This window comes from Tachyglossus aculeatus, chromosome 10 (assembly GCF_015852505.1).
Source record: "Tachyglossus aculeatus isolate mTacAcu1 chromosome 10, mTacAcu1.pri, whole genome shotgun sequence".
In the NCBI taxonomy this organism is placed as follows: domain Eukaryota; kingdom Metazoa; phylum Chordata; class Mammalia; order Monotremata; family Tachyglossidae; genus Tachyglossus; species Tachyglossus aculeatus.
Window position 1 is genome coordinate 25,316,457 of NC_052075.1, and position 16,626 is coordinate 25,333,082.

Sequence of the window (16,626 nt, forward strand, 5' to 3'; positions counted from 1 at the left end):
GCGTTGCAAGATGTTGAAACAGACAAAGGCGATGTTATCACCACTACCAGCTAAAATCTTGGGATTAAAAAGTTGGGGATCATTGTTCAAGAGAACCAATGAATTCATAAATATAATTGAAGACCCTACTAGGAGAAGGATTCAAAGATGTTTATAAGTATTCAGAAGGAGTGAACCCTTTTACAAGCCACTTTATGAAGAAAAGACGAAAGCTGTTCTTTAACTTAAATTGGACACTGCCACTTGTCTGCTATGTGACCTTAGGTAAGTCATTTCACTTCTTTGGACATCAGTTACCTCATCTATAAAATGGGGATTGAGACTGTGAGCCCCATGTGGGACAGAGACTGTGTGTAACCCAATTTCCTTGTATCCACCCCATTGCTTAGTATTTTGCCTGGCACATAGTAAGTGCTTAGTAAATACCACAATTATTATTAATATTATTATTATATTCTTCAGTAATGCTGAAAAATCATAGCCACTATAAATTCTATTTATTACAACTCCTATTCTATTTAATATTATGATGTTCTGCTTTGAATTACATTAACAAAGACTGAGAAATAGCTGAATGATAGTTAGCCTCATAGCAGGTAGCACAAAAAGGAATATCATATTATTTTTTCCAGAAGTGTTGGCATAGATCCTAATTTAAACCACATTTATCTATGGGAAAGCACACCACACCATTTATTCATTCAGGATTCATTATGTTTTCACGGAACGTAGCCTGCTCATTTCATGGGATATAGCTATCTAGAGAACTCCTGGTAGATGTTTGATGTTCACTGATGGCACATGTTTAATGAAAACAGTGAGCCGTAACCAGTTACAATGAATCCCCTATATGATGTTTACGAATTTGTAGCATAGTGCAGTCACTCCTGCGGACTGACTATATTTTAATGGTTAATTCATGGCTACAACATGGCACTGAATTTTCCTATCCTTCCAAAATGTTCTTGTGGAAATGCACATTAATGCGTCATGTTATTGCAGAAATGACTGTATTTGGTTGAGACCTGGGGGTTCTGTATTGGCTTCAGCCCAGCTGCTCCTGGAATGCTACTTCAGATTGTTCCCTGGGGAATCCCAGCTTCAGGAGAGCCTGATTCCAAAGTTTAACCAAGAGCCATACATAAACAGTAATGATTGCCACCTAGCCAGGAGCCTTGAGTAGAAAGGGTTTATAGTTCTAATTACCTCTTGGCAAAAAATGGCCCATTTAGAACAAATTGGAATGATTTTAATGTGTGGCTAAAGAGAATTAAAACGATCCTATCACCCACTGGATAATCTGCAGAGACACTGGTCTTTTCTTTTTACTTTGCTGAAGTGTGGAGGAGTTGCTAGACTGTGAGCCTGTTGTTGGGGAGAGACCATCTCTATATGTTGCCAAATTGTACTTCCCAAGTGCTTAGTACAGTGCTCTGCAGACAGTAAGCACTCAATAAATATGATTACATGAATGAATGCAAGGGGTTATGGTTCTCACAAGTGGCTTGGTCTCCTAGTTTACAGTCACTTTTGTTGATCACTTTTGCAAACATCTGGCTTATAGTAGAAAGGAACTGAGGTATTTGTTAAGTGCTTAACTATGTGCCAAGCACTTTCCTGGGGCAGATGCAAGCTAATCAGGACAGACCCTAGCCCATCTTAGCAGAGGCTCACAGTACACAGTATATAGACCCATAAAGTTGTTTAAAAACTTCATCTTAATTTTCTGACACCATTTGAGAAAAAAGCTCTCAGCCCAGAAGAGGTGGATGATAGAGCCTTAGCAGAAACCACACTTAAACTATATATGGCTGTATGGTTGAAGATGACAGTTGCTTACAGTCTGCAACTAGTCTTCCGTATGTGTCATTTTGCACCACAATGTCTTAAAAATGTACTGAATTTAAATGACAACTTTCAGCGTTTTGCTTTGCATTGCAATTGAAAATCTATGGTTGACGTCAGGTTTCAGCAAGGTTCTTCAAAAGTCTTAACTTTTCAAGCCTCATCCATTTATGATGCAGTATACTAGGGAAACAACGTCCTGACACTTTTCAAAGTGGTCAGCTCTCTTAAGAAGAAAAGGTTCTAGGTTATTTTCAAAACTCAGATTCCAACAAACAACAAACTTTGACTGGTTTGCAATCTACCCTAATCCTGGGGTCATCTCCCTGTTCTTTGATTAACCTTCCTGGACAGTTCAAATTGATTGGCAAATAGGCTTCAATGTACCAAATTGCATTTATTGAGCATTCACTCTGTACATAAGTGCTTGGGAGAGTATGCTGGAGTTAGTAGGCATGATCCTTACTCTCAAACAGCTTACAATCTTGTGGGGACAAACTAGTAGGGGATACAAACACTAAAATGAATTTATGGATAAGGGAAGCAACTCAGTTGAAAGCCATGTCCATAACTGCTGAAGGGTTGGAGTATCTAAGTGCTTAGGGGTTACCCACTCAAATGCAGAGGTGATGTAGAAGGGAGAGAAAGAGGTGATTTAAATAGGGCTTTAAAATAGGGAAAGTAGAGTGAATAGGTGGGAATACCATGCAACAGGAAGAGTGTGAACAAGTACTTGAAAGCAAGAAAGATGAGAATGAGGCGCAGCAAGTAGGTTGGCATTACAGGAGTGAAGTGTGTGGCCTGGGTTGTAATGGGAGAGCAGCTGATTAAAGCCAATTATCTGGAGTTTCTAGTTGATGGGAAATGGATGGGTGACCACCAGAGGTTCTGAGGAATGGGAAGATGTGTGTAGAATGATGTTTCAGGAAAACAAAGCAGTATGACCATGTGGAAAGAGCACAGGTCTGGAAATCAGAGGACCTGGGTTCTAATCCTGGCTCTGCCACTTGCCTGCTGTGTGACCTTGGACGAGTCACAAGTTCCCTGGAGGGAACCTCTGCCTCTCTCTGTCTGACTGTCTGATTCTCCCACTCTCTCTCTCTCTGGCCCATCACTCTTTGTCTCCTTGGATGTGTGGGGGCAGTAAGGAAGTAGGGGAATCAGCTTGGGGTTTTGGGTTCGGTTTTCTGTTTCTGGTGACCTCTTGATGATTCACTGTCAAAGATTAAGGGGTTGGGGACAAGAAAGTCAACAGGAGTTGGGGCAGAAGTGAGAAGCAGTGTGGCTCAGTGGAAAGAGCACGGGCTTTGGAGTCAGAGGTCATGGGTTTGATTCTTGACTCTGCCACTTGTCAGCTGTGTGACATTGGGTGAGCCACTTAACTTCTCTGTGCCTCAGTTACCTCATCTGTAAAATGGGGATTAAGACTGTGAGCCCCCTGTGGGACAACCTGATCACCTTGTAACCTCCCCAGTGCTTAGAACAGTGCTTTGCACATAGTAAGTGCTTAATAAATGTCATTATTATTATTATTAAGTGGAGAGAGGGGCTGGATCCCACTGGAGCCTGAACTAGCCTCATAAACAGCTCTTTCCAGATCCCCATATTCTGAACTTTCCTCCCCAGGATGGGATGAAGGGTGGCGCCGGAGCTGGGCTGAGGGGCAGCAGTGCCGTTGATCTAATGATAACAATTATAAGAATAAGAATAAAAGAAAAATGGTACTTGTTAAGCATTTACTATGTGCCAACAACTAGTCTAAGTGCTGGGGTAGATACATGTCAGACACAGTCCCTGTCCCCCATGGAGCTCACAATCCTATCCCCATTTTACAGTTGAGGTAACCGATACCCAGATAATTTAAATAATTTGCCCAAAGTCACACAGCAGACAAGTGGTGGAGCCAAGATTAGAACACAGGTCCTTCTGACTCCCAAGCCCATGCTCTAGCCACTAAGCCACACTACTACTGAGGTGCTCATCAGAAGGCCAGGCAGACTTTTCCCTGGGGATCTGCTTCCAGCTGGGGAGCGGGGGGATTTACAGCCCAGTCTTCTTGCCTCTGCCCTCCAGAAGAGGGTCCTCCTCCAGGGTCCCACCCAAAGGAAGCCTACTGAGTTTTCTTAAGCACTGGTCAAATTAATTTTTATACAATATAAATAATTCCACTATTTATTTATCACATTCCTTTAAACTGGGTCCATTTGTTTGTTCACCCAGTTCTCTTATAATTTGGGGTTGCATTCATCCAAAAGTCCCCCAAGGAACACTTGTGCTGGGAAACCCACCTGCTCTACTGTGCATAGAAGCATGGATGGTAGCACAGAAACCACTTCAGAATCCAAGGAGGTACCAGTTGTAAGGCAAATCCTCCCTTGATTCCCTAAGAATGTTCTGATCAAAATGAATTAGGAAAGCAGCATAGTCTGGTGGAAAGAGCCGACTTGTACTTCCCAAGCACTTAGTTCGGTGCTCTGCACACAGTAAGTGCTTAATAAATATGATTGAATAAATGAAAGAGCAGGAGCCTGGGTATCAGGGAACCTAGTTTCAAAATTCAACTCTGTGACTTTTTTTAATTGTATTTGTTAATGATAATAATAATGGTATTTTTTAAGCACTTACTATTTGCCAAGCTCTGTTCTAAGCACTGGGGTAGATACAAGATAATCAGGTTGTCCCATGAGGGGCTCACGGTCTTAATACCCATTTTACAGATGAGGCACAGAGAAGCTAAGTGACTTGCCCAAGGTCATACAGCAGAGAAGTGGCAGAGCTGGGATTAGAACCCATGACCTTCTGACTCCCAGGACCGTGCTCTATCCACCAGACCGTGCGGCCAGCCACTGTACCAAATGCTGGGTTAGATCCAAACTAATCAAGTTGGATAGACTCCATGCCCACATGGCGATTGCAGTCTTAATCCCCATTTTTCAGGCAAGAATCAGCATGGCATAATGGATAGAGCATGGGCCTGGGAATCAGAAGGTCGTGAGCTCTAACCCCAGTTCCATCACTTGTCTGTTGTGTGATTTTGGGAAAGTGGTGGAACTGGGGTTGCTTGTATCCACCCCAGCACTTGGAACAGTGCTTTGCACATAGTAAGCGCTCATCAGATACCATTATTGATGATCATGATAGTAGTTCTAAGCGCTGGGGGATACAAGGTGATCAGGTTGTCCCACATGGGGCTCACAGTCTTAATCCCCATTTTACAGGTGAGGTAACTGAGGCACAGAGAAGTTAAGTGACTAACCCATGGTCACACAGTAGACAAGTAGAAAAGCGGAGATTAGAACCCAAGCTCCTGTCCTATGCACTAGTCCACACTGCTTCTCCACTAGGCAAGTTGCTTGCTGTGTGATCTTGGATAAGTCACTTAACTTCTCTGTGCTTCAGTTCCCTTGCCTGGAAAGTGAGCATTAAACCTGTTCTCCCTTCCCTCTCCGACTGTGAGTCTGTGTGACAAGAGTTGTGCCTAACCTGATAAGCTTGTATGTACCCCAGCTCTTAGTAGAGTGTTGGCACATACTGAACACTTAACAAATTGATGATGATGATGTTGATTATTATTATGAAAACATTGTCATGGCAGAACTGAGGATATATCTTTAATATCTCCATCTGTAACAGTGTTATTTGGCTTGGCTTTTAATTTCCTAAACGGGAGGCACCATGCCTTTTTAATTCACTTACTATCACACCATTTCATGGGCAAATAGGCATTTGATCACAGTTCTAATGAAGATGAATCCAAAATTCATGCTTCTGTAAAATTCTAGAAAGCATCCTGAGTGTGCACTCAATTGATAATAAAGACATTCTAGCCTTCTTCTTTGTGATTATGTGCAAAATGGAAATGTAACAGGAAAATCTTAGAATTATATGGGCAGGAGGCAAAGCTTTTAATTGGGTACTTGCATATGGATGGAAAAATTAATTAAAATTGTGGTAGTGTAGCACTAAAAATCCCATCTACATGTTAAATCATTGAGACCATTAGAGAGGAGGTTAAGGTATGATGTCCTTTCTAATTCTTCTGCAATGTTTTGCTCCAAGAGACCTACTTGTCACTATTTTTTGTTCTCAGATATTTTTCTTTGGGTCTAATTAAGCACTCTGCTGTCTGCAGTAATGAATCTTGTTTGGTGTATTTTTTGATAATCAACTCAGCCTTTACTCCTGGGTGGCTTCCGTGAACTGATCAGTATTAAATTCTGGCCGCCCTCCTAATTCCTCCATCAGTTCATTGCCATTTTATGTTGCCCATAAGTTGAGAAGATTAAAATAAAGCAGGTAAAAGAGGTTATGAAACTAACTACATGAGTAAACATTTAGAGCTGGGTGTGGTTGTGGAAAACTGCAGTCTCCTTAGCATATAACACCCTAAGAGTTGTATGTGCTGCTATTTGTTGTGAAGCAGATGTGTCCAGAAGCCTTAACTCAAGAAATCTGATTTGGGCTTTCCTTCCATCAGCTGGAATTGCCCACTCTGAATCCCCCACAAGGTAAACCAGAATCTGACACAAGCAGTCTTCCCCCACAAAATACTTCCCAGCTCCAAACCCTCCAGTCACCAGGTAATAAACTCCTTGGAGGCAGGGTTTATGTCTACCAACTCTACTGTATTGTACTCTCTCAAGTGTTAAGTGCCCAGTAAGCACTTAATAAAGACCATTAATTAATGGATAATCACTCAGAACCCCCTCTTCAGGAGGAAGCCACAACACCTCTGGAAAGGAGGCCAATGCATTTCTGAGGCCCCAGCTCAGTTATCTTTTGATGATGATGGTGATGATGGTATTTGTTAAGCACTTACTATGTAGAGAAGTAGCGTGGCTCAGTGGAAAGAGCACGGGCTTTGAAGTCAGAGGTCATGGGTTCAAATCCCAGCTCCACCAACTGTCAGCTGTGTGACTTTGGGCAAGTTACTTAACTTCTCTGTGCCTCAGTTACCTCATCTGTAAAATGGGGATTAAAACTGTGAGCCTCCGGTGGGACAACCTGATCACCTTGTAACCTCCCCAGCACTTAGAACAGTGCTTTGCACATAGTAAGTGCTTAACAAATACTATCAGTATTATATCCAGGCACTCTACTAAGCGCTGGGGTCAATATAAGCAAAACAGATTGGACACACTCCCTGTCCCACAAGGGGCTCAGTCTCAATCTCCATTTTACAGATGAGGTAACTGAGGCACAGGGAAGCAAAGTGACTTGCCCAAGGTCACACAGCAGACAAGTGGTGGAGCCAGAATTAGAACCCATGACCTTGTGACTCCCAGGACTGTGCTCTGTCCAATACTCCATGCTGCTTCTTTTACATTCTATACTTCTCTCCCTTAGGCTTTAGTCTGCATGTGTGTTTGTGTACTTGTGTCTGCCCCCATCTGATGCTAAGTTTTTTGAGTGCCTTGTATATTGCTCTGTTGTGTAATAGAGTATACTGCATTGCCCATAGGGGGTGATAACTACAGATGGTTTACCCGCCTTGAAATGATTATATATGGAAAAGCCAGGTAGGTCAACAATGGAAAGAGCCGGGCTTTGGAGTCAGAGGTCATGGGTTCAAATCCCAGCTCCACCGTCAGCTGTGTGACTTTCAGCAAGTCACAACTTCTCTGTGCCTCAGTTCCCTCGTCTGTAAAATGAGGATTAAGATTGTGAGCCCCCTGTGGGACAACCTGATCACCTTATGACCGCCCCAGTGCTTAAAACAGTGCTTTGCACATAGTAAGCACTTCATAAATGCCATCATCATTATTATTATTATTATCCACAAGAGTTTCCACATCTACTGGTCTTCCTGGGTCCCCTCTTTCCTTACTCCATATTACAGCACCAGGAACACCCCAATGGCCACCTGTAGCAGTTATCAATTCATGTATCCCCATCCTCAGCACTTGTGCACATATGTTTATACAATGATACTTCCAATTATTTATTCTGATTCCAGTGTTGGTAAAGATTTTTTTTTGTCTGTCTCTCCTAATAGAGGGTACGGTCCCAAGGGGCAGATAATCTGTTTAATTTTCCCAAGCACTTAGTACACTGCTCGCATCCAGTGGATATCCAAGAAATATCAATAAGACTGTGGGGAAGGAACTCAGCCCACTACAGCAACCCCACTGCCACCAGCTTGTGTTTGGAGCATATTTTTATGAATAAAGCTGGTATCTTTAAAACAAAAGTTTGGTGACATAATTGTTTTGATGAGATGAATTGTAAACCCTTTCCCACTCCTTGAACTTGGAGAATTACCACTAGTGGGAACCAAATCTTCCACCGTGGAATGTCTGCAGAGCTCAGTCATGTTTTCAATCAGTCAATCATATGTATTGAGGACTTACTGTGTGCAGATTGTCATACTAAGAACTTGGGAGAGTACAATATAATAACATTGGTGGGAATGTTCCCTGCCCACAGGGAGTTTACAATCTAGAGGAGGAGCTTTCAGACTAGGGGTCTATGTTAAAACTTTCCTCTCCTCCCAAACAGGCACCACTTTGGTACAAGCTCTGGTCATATCATGGCTAGACTATTGCCTTGGCTTCCTTTCTGGTCTTCCTGCCTCCAACTTTTCTCATTATAAGCTGGTTTTAGATAGTTGACCTTTGTAATATGCAATAAAGAAAACATCTCTCTGTTGGCCTATCTTTACTGCATACTGTAGTTTGGAACATCTTCTTGGAACATTGTTGAGTGAACAACTCTCTACTCCTCAAAACCTTCTGCCAACTTCCCATGTATATCTGCATCAAACAGAAATTCCTCGCAGTTGACTTTAAGGCTCTTAACTGACTCACTCCATTTTATCCAACTGACTTCCTCACCCATGACTCCATGACTCACTCTTTCCACTTCTCTCAAGATAACCTTCTAACAATTCTTTGCACTCACCTCTCCCACCTTTGTCCCCATATCCATTCTGTTCTCCTATCCTGTAACTTCCTCCCTGGACAAATCTGATAGACCACAGCGCTCCCCACATTCAGTGCCCTCATAGAATCCCAGCTCTCTTTCTAACAAATCTTCCCCGATTATTTCCCAGAGCCTCCAGTCATCCAAATTTACCAGTCTCCATCATGTATTCCCTTATTGATTCCCTTCCTGAGCACTTTTGTATATAGGCTATTCAACTGCACTTTCAGTGACTTACTTTTAGTACTCTATCTGTAAGTATTTTTTTCTGTCTGCCTACACCATTTGGCTACAGATTCCTTGTGGTCAAGGGAATGTGTCACTTCTCTTTGGACTTCCTAAATGCCCAGTATAATTTGTTGTACTGGGCATTTAGGAAGTCCAAAGGAAAGTGATGCTCAACAGATACTATTCACTTGAACTTGTCCCCTCCATGAGAAAAGCCTGTTCCAGTCAAATAATCAATCAAGGATATTGATAGGACACTGTGCTCAGAGCTCGGAGTCAGAGCCAGATTGTGGATTATTGTAAATTTTAACAGGACTTCACAAGCACCAGGAGAGAGCACCAACCACTCATATCCTTCTGCTCTAGTCCAACCCCAACTACTTTTCCATCTACCCCTTTTGTCTGAACAGCAGAGAGTGGTTTAGAGAAGAGTTTGGAGGGGAGAATTCATTAGAAATTAAATTAGTTTTTAAATAAAACAACCCTCCCCCAACAAAGCCTGAAAATCCAGTTTACAGAGCAGATGGTTTGACATTTTATGTGATTACCTAATAACTTTCTTCCTGTCCTTCTCCGCTACCAGCCCACGAAGGATATTAAATGGAAGGCACTGACTTGGTTGAGATTTCCCTTCTGGGCCGGGATGGTTCACATCTCCCAAACAGAAAGAAGGCTGAATAATAGTAGCAGTGTCCCAGTGGCCTGATTTGGGGATTGAAACAACAGCAGTAGATTGAATAAATTTACTCACCTGGATCTTTTGATACATGGTGGAGAACCTTTTCCAGAGAAGCAGCATAGCCTGGTGGATAGAGCACAGCCTGTGAGTCAGAAAGACCTGGGTTTTAATCCCATCTCTGCCACTTGTCTGCTGGGTGATCTTGGGAAAATCACTAAACTTCTCTGTACCTCAGTTAACTCATCTGCAAAATGGTGAGACCTGTGTGGGACATGGACTGTGTCCAATGTGATCATCTTGAATCTACCCCGTTGCTTAGAAGTGTGACTGCCACAAACTAAGCATTTAACAAATACCATTTAAACAAGCAAATAAAAAGAGGATAATGCCAAGGTTATGGGTTTGTGAGACAGTGAGGATAGTGGTTTTGTCTGGAGTGATGGAAAATTATTCATTTCCTATGGTATTTGTTAAGCAGTTACTATGTACTCAGCACTGGGATAAATGCAAGATAACCAAGTTAGAAAGGGTACATGTCTCACAAAGTGCTCATGGTCTTAATCCCCATTTTATAGATGAGGCAACTGAGGCATAGAGAAGTAAAGTGACTTGTCCAAGGTCACACAGCAGTCAGGTGGCAGAGTCAGGATTAGTAGAAAGAGGGAGGGCAGGATGTGGGTGGGAAGATGAGGATTTCTCTTTGAGGTGTCAGTGGGTCATCTAAGTAATAATGTTGATAATCATTATGGTACTTGTTAAGCACTTACTATGTACCTGGCACTATACTAGGAGCTGGGTGGATACAAGCAAATCAGGTTGGACACAGTCCCTTGTCCCATGTGGGGCTCACAGTCTCGATCCCTAGTTTACAGATGAGGTAACTGAGGACTAGAGAAGTGAGGTGACTTGCCCAAAGTCACACAGTTGACAACTGGCGGAGCAGGGATTTGAACCCATGACCTCTGACTGCAAAGCCCGTGCTCTCTCCACTGAGCCACGCTGCTTCTCTGTAGAGATGAAGAGATGTCCTGAAGGCAGGAGGAAATAGGACATTGCAGAGAAGGGAAGAGGTCAGGGCTGGATATTTAGATTTGGAAGCCATCAGTGTAGAGATGGTTGTTGAAATTACGGAAGTGCATTAGTTTAGAAAGGGACCTGGACCTGAAACTTAAGGGACTCCTAAAGTTAGAGGGTAAGAGGCAGAGGAGGAGTTTGTAAAAGAGACTGAAAAGGAGCTGCCAGAGAGATAAGAGAACCAGGAGAGGGCAGTGTCAGTGAAGCCACCATAAGATCATTTTTGCAGGAGAAAGGGGTGGTCCACAGTGTTGAAGACACCTGAAAGGTCAAGGAGGGTTAGAATGGACTAGAGTCTGTTGGATTTGACAAGAAGGATATCATCAGAGACCTTAGGGAGGACAGGTTCTGTGAAGTGTTAGGGACAGAAACCAGATTGCCAGAGGTCAAGGAGAGAAAAGGAGGAGAGGAAGCAGGGGCAGCAGGTGTAGAAAATTCACTTGAGGAGTTTGGAGAGGGATGGTAGGAGGGAAATAGGGCAATAACTGAAGGAACCTTGAGGCTTAAGGGTGTTTTTTAGGATAGCATGCTTGACAGTACTGGGGAAGGAACCATTGGAAAGGAATGATACGGTGGGATGATGGAAATGGATTAGGTGGGAGGCACAGATGGAAAGGAGTAGAATTTGAGAGTAGGCAGGAGAACTCTTGAGATGCTGCTGGAAAAGATGGGAGAGTCAAAGACTGGGCAGGAGGAGAGAGGAACAGGAGAGGAGCAAGCGAGATTTTAGGAAGTATTCAAAGTGTATATTTGAGAATTACCCAGCATTTATGTTTAGGAAATAACATATGTCTGCCTGTTGCACTAGTGAGATTTTCAGCTTCTCCTTGGTGGCAGGAAACATACCCTTTAAGCCATTGTACTCTCCCAAGTGCCCTCCCCTCAGCAGGTGCTCAAAAAATGCATTGGTTAATGGATTGATTCATTGCTTTTCAAAATGGCATAAAGGCCTTCCCTGAAGAATCCCCCACTTAGTCACTGTGATATTTGTAAAGTGATTATTATGTGCCAAGCACTGTGCTAAACACTGAATAACTAGTCCCTGTCCTTTATGGGGTTCACAAATTAAGGGAGCAGAAGAACAGGTAGTTGATCCATCTTCTACAGATGAAGAAGCTGAAGCAAAGTTAAATGACTTGTCCAAGGTAAAAACCACAGGCATGTGACTGAGCCGGGATTAGAACCCAAATCTCCTAGCTCAAAGTCCTTTGTCCCACCCAGTGGACCACGCTTCTCAACTGATTGCAAATAAGCTGCTTCTCACTTTGAAGTCATGCCATTCCCATAATAATAATAATAATGGCATTTATCAAGCGCTTATGATGTGCAAAGCACTGTTCTAAGCACTGCGGAGGTTGCAAGGTGATCAGGTTGTCCCACCTGGGACTCACAGTCTTAATCCCCGTTTTACAGATGAGGTAACAGGCACAGAGGAGTTAAGTGACTTTCCCAAAGTCACACAGCTGACAAGTGGTGGAGGCAGGATTTGAACCCATGACCTCTGATTCCAAAGCCCGGGCTCTTTCCACTGAGCCACGCTCCTTCTCTCCTTGGCACAATATGGATCAATCCATGTAGGTCCAGAGTGCTTTTGGTTAGATTCAGTGCTGAATGCCTCATTGCTTTGATTGCTGCCAAGGACATGTGACTCTTATTCTACTAACACCCAACTTGATTCCTTTAGGTTGAAGAATCTGGGATCGCAGAACCCAGATGGGAAAAGAGCTGCCTCTCCCCTGTGGGATTCCCATCAGTCACTGAGAATTCCAACTCCCAACCTGCTCTGTGCACACCAGGATGGGGAGAAAAGCTGTTCCTGTATGTTCTCAGTGTCCCCACCGCCAGAGAGTTAACTTTGCTTCCTCTCCAAGAACTGGCACTGGCTCTCCTCTGTCCCATCAAGGAGATGCCCATCCCATACCATCCTGCTTTCTTCCAGCCCTGTGGGAAAGAGAAAAACACTCAAAGAAACCTTCAGGAAGATTTGTGGCTGCTGTGGCAGTTGCAGTGGTTATGGCAGTTACTGTTGCTATGACTATGCCCTGGTCTCTGAGACATGAGGCTGAAACTCTTCTCTATCCATAGTACCCTACTAACTTCTGGTTTTCATTTTGTGTTTTTTGTAAATGTCCTTATCTTTCCCCTTTAGACTGTAAGCCCCCCTACACTGTAAGCTCATATGGGCCGGGAGCATGTCTGCTAATTCTGTTTTATTGTACTCTCCCAAGCTGTTAGTATTCATTCATTCAATCATATTTATTGAGTACATACTGTATGCAGAGCACTGAACTAAGCACTTGGAAAGTGCAATTCAGTAATGGTATTCTGCACATAGGCAGTGCTCAATAAATACCATTGATTGATTGATTGTTTCATGCTGTCTTAGGGTTTAATTGTTTCATCGCTCCTGACACCAGTCCCTTCTCCCTGCTTCTGTTCTTTGTCGGTGTGCTCCCCTAGACAGGGACCATGTCAAATACCCACTTAGGTATTCTTTCCCAGCACTTAGTTCAGTGCTCTGAACACAATGAGTGCTTAGTAAATATTATTTTTACTACTATTTTGTCTCCCAGCTTAATGGGCATTAATAGACAAGCCACACACAAGTGAACTAAAATAATGCTCCAAGAGCAAGACAGAGCGCTTCTCTCATGCCAAACTCTGCCAATAGTACACCTCCTCCAGGAAGCTTCCCAAGTTGACTCTAAATCTGGGACAGTTTGATCACGATAGCTGCCTCCCTGCACTTCCTGGTCTTTCTGTAATTCAGTGACTAGTTTCCTCTTTTTTGTACTCTTCCATATCTGTTATGTTCTTTGCTACTGCTCTAGTACTTTATGCCTACTTATATGTCCAGGTATTTGTAGGTGGGCTGGCTTTCTTGTTTGATGATAAGAAACTTGAGGACAGAGACTGTGCTTTGTTTTTTTAACTCAGTAACACCCTATCACACCTAATATAATGCTCTGTACACCTAATATAAAGCTCTGTACAAAATAGGTGCTCCATGCAAACACATTGCATAACTAATGTAATAGGATTAGGGATCAATACATTGAATCTAAAGACATGGTAGTAAAAACAAAGAACAAAATCTCAATTCTATATGCATTGATGAATTAGAGAAGCAAATACAGTCCAAAGTTGCTAGAGGGCCTTTAAAGTGGTTCATGCAAAGCCCTAGACATAAAGTCATTGTAGACTGCTAATGAGAGAAACAGAAAACCACTGAGATCAATTCCTATCGATGCCTATTTACATTTCAGAAAGATGCTAACCACATTTTCAGAGAGAAAAAAAATGCCCTTTTGCTTTATTTGTTCAAAGGAGATGGGACCAGCTGATAACGATGTGGACTCACTACCAAACAAGATTGGATATGTTTTCGAGCATAAACTAATTAAATGAATATGTTACTGGCCATCTGACCAATAAGAAAAAGCCGACTATGAAATGACTGTGCTAATAAAAAGGAAGGTAAAGAGGGCTGAGTGATGGTAAGGAGACATTTTTCCAACCAGGCATAGCTTTGTGTATATTAAGTTTGCCAAATTAGGTGCGCTACTCTTGAGGCTCTTATATGGGTTGATGGTTAACTCCAGGGCCCCATGGGCTCCTGACTAGAGAGGCAACTTGAAGTTTCCAATTGAGGGTGGGAGAAATGGAGGCTGATACAAACAGAAAGGGTAGAAAGCCGTCCCAAAGAAGACCTGCATGGCTCAATACAAAGCCTTAAGTCGAACAACACATTTCTGCTGGATCATCCCTAGCAAAAACAGGAGGTGGCATTCCAGGCTGTTGTGAATGGGAGTGAATATCCCGAGCACAACTCATTTTGGACAATCTGGGTTCAAATCCCAGGGTCCCACTGGAATGTGAATTGACCCCAGGCCCAGAGCAAGGAGTCCAACATCCTCCTTGCTCTGGTTCTGAAACCTAGTGATCCAACGGCTTCTTTGGCACACTGGCAGCCTGTGGGTCAGAGTGGAATGCCTCTTCCCATAGACTTCTAGGAGAAGGAGGTGTGCAGGGAGAAAACTACATGATGCTTAGTAGTGGTGCTTCCCAGTGATTCTGGGTCTGGACAATCCAGTCCAGCAGAAGCAGTCGAGGGTCCTTAGATCCAGGACAGCCTTGGGAGAGGGGGCAGGGGGAGTGGGCATTAGAAGGCCCATCTGTGGGATGAGCCAAGAAAGTGAGGGGGAGATTTGAGATTTGGGCTTTAATGACCTGTGCAATGTGGGTTTTAATGAAAGTATTCATCTCTTTGACCAAATAGAGGTCCTGGGAGCAGTGAGATGCAGGTCACTAGTTTTGAATTGGAGTCAGAAAGACTTTTCCAGGTAAGAGGGGCAGTAGTGGAGAGCATAAGAAAGCAGAAGAAACACAGGTAAAGAATTAATTAATTCATTCAATCATATTGACTGAACACTTACTGTTTGCAGAACATCATCATCATCATCATCAATCACATTTATTGAGCGCTTACTATGTGCAGAGCACTGTACTAAGCACTTGGGAAGTACAAATTGGCAACATATAGAGACAGTCCCTACCCAACAGTGGGCTCACAGTCTAAAAGGGGGAGACAGAGAACAAAACCAAACATACTAACAAAATAAAATAAATAGAATAGATATGTACAAATAAATTAAATAAATAAATAGAGTAAAAAAATATGTACAAACATATATACATATATACAGGTGCTGTGGGGAAGGGAGGAAGGTAAGAAGGAGGAAGGTAGGAAGGAGAACAGGTACTTAATCCCCATTTTACAGTTGATGAAACTGAGGCACAAAGAAGTCAAGTGATTCTCCAAGGTCACATAGAAAGCAACTGGCAGAGCTGGCATTAGAACCCAGATCCTTTCACTCCCAGGCCAGTGTTTTTTTCACTAGGCCACATGGGGAAGCAGCGTGGCTCAGTGGAAAGAGCCTGGGCTTTGGAGTTGGAGGTCATGGGTTCAAATCCCGGACTCCACCACTTGTCAGCTGTGTGACTTTGGGCAAGTCACTTCACTTCTCTGTGCCTCAGTTACCTCATCTGTAAAATGGGGATGAAGATTCTGAGCCCCACGCGGGACAACCTGATCAGCTTGTATCCTCCCCAGCACTTAGAACAGTGCTTGGCACATAGTAAGCACATAACAAATACCAAAATTATTATCATTATTATTATGGCTTCTCATCCCTGCATTGCAGGTTTGCATGTTTTGGGGATTCAGTACGTAGTCTTCCTCCTTAGGCTGTAAACTGATGAGGGACCAGGACTGGGTTCAACTCAATTTTCTTGGATCTACCCCAGTGCTTAGTACAGTGTTTGGCACACATTAGGGACTTCACAAATGCCACAATAATGACAACTATTATTCTCCTATAATTCAATTGTGAATTTCACAAGAGAGGAGACTAGGATAGCCTCAGGACTAATGTAGTCTCCACACCTTGGAAATCCCCAATAAATGCCTGTGGATGATATAAGTTGAAATCCATCAGTCAATGGATTTGTTGTGTGCTTAGCTTGAGAGAGTAATAATAATAATAATAATAATAATGGTATTTGTTATTATTATTATTATTATTATCACTAAGTGCTTGGGAGAGTACAACAGAGTTGGTAGATCAGACTGCTGCCCTAAAGGAGCTTACAGTCTAGTAAGTCATGATTCACCACCTGAACCACTACTTACTACATTTGGTTTTCATAGAATCCCTATTATGTAGGGAGAACCAGAAATTATTAGTGTTGTCACTATGGAAGCAACAGACCACAAGCCCATCGCTGGAACCAAAGCCTTTATCTCATGAAGACTATCCCTCTCAAGAGTCTGGAAGCTAATTGAACAGAATTGTGGGAAGACAGGGAAAATGGGGTGG